Below are 676 nucleotides of genomic sequence, written 5' to 3'. Positions count from 1 at the left end.
AACATGACCTTTGGCATAGTTACCTGGAGTAAAAACTACCCCCAGGTTTTTTCTATATGATAATCAGGCATTGCCTGATAGTCTGGAAGATAGGAGCCCACTGCCACATGTAAATAAAGCATACTATGAGCACCTATCAACTGAGGCTTCTGCTACTGCTTCCACACTATAAATTCTCTAGTTCTCCCACTGAATAAACGGAGCTGTTTTCACTGTGTCTGGAGCTGTATCACTGCTGTTTCACTGCGCCTGGGACCAGTCTCCCTGGAAGGGCTGTCTTCCGTCAGTGCTCACTGGCCGTCCTGACCCTGTTCACCGCTTCTGCTCTCCCTGCCCTCGTGGACCAGTGGCCAACGACCCGCGAAGAGAGGGAGAGACCCCCGTATATGTATATATGGCATTTCCCTCTAAGACTTTTATCATAAATGCATGTTGGATTGTTTTCAAAGGCCTTTTCTAAAACTATTGAGAGGATGAGGATCGGCAATCTCTTTCTCCTATCACCTCCCATCAGGAGGATAAAGGCAGCTTTGCCTTTAAGCCATCCCCACCTTTGCGGATGGCAATCTCTTTTTCCTATCACCTCCCATCAGGAGGATAAAGGCAGCTTTGTCTCTAAGCCGCCCCACCCTTGGGGATTGGCAATCTCTCCTCTTTTTCCGCCTTTTATTTTCCA

Source organism: Nannospalax galili, unplaced genomic scaffold (assembly GCF_000622305.1).
Source record: "Nannospalax galili isolate Female #2095 unplaced genomic scaffold, S.galili_v1.0 scaffold158, whole genome shotgun sequence".
Taxonomy (NCBI): Eukaryota; Metazoa; Chordata; class Mammalia; order Rodentia; family Spalacidae; genus Nannospalax; species Nannospalax galili.
Note: the sequence above shows the minus strand (reverse complement) of the source record.